Source organism: Condylura cristata, unplaced genomic scaffold (assembly GCF_000260355.1).
Source record: "Condylura cristata isolate star-nosed mole 26May11 unplaced genomic scaffold, ConCri1.0 scaffold00004, whole genome shotgun sequence".
Classification (NCBI taxonomy): Eukaryota; Metazoa; Chordata; class Mammalia; order Eulipotyphla; family Talpidae; genus Condylura; species Condylura cristata.
The window spans coordinates 4,388,355-4,388,618 of record NW_004567105.1 but is presented as its reverse complement, the minus strand read 5'-3'; positions in this window follow the sequence as shown (position 1 = coordinate 4,388,618).

Below are 264 nucleotides of genomic sequence, written 5' to 3'. Positions count from 1 at the left end.
TAGTCCCATCTATTTATCTTTGCCTTCACTATTGTGGCGTTGGGTGCTCTGTCTTTAAAGATGTCGCTGAAGTGTATGTCGTGTAGTGTTTGACCCATCTTTGCTGGGAAAATCTTTTAATTGCAGATACTTCCCCTAACATGTGGGTCCTCTGTGAACCCCACTTTCTCTCTAGGGGGCAGACTTATGGCCATTCACACCATCTTGCCTGTATCTCTCTGGTCCTGCCCCATCCCTGTCCCGCCCTTTGACCCCAGGAGCTTT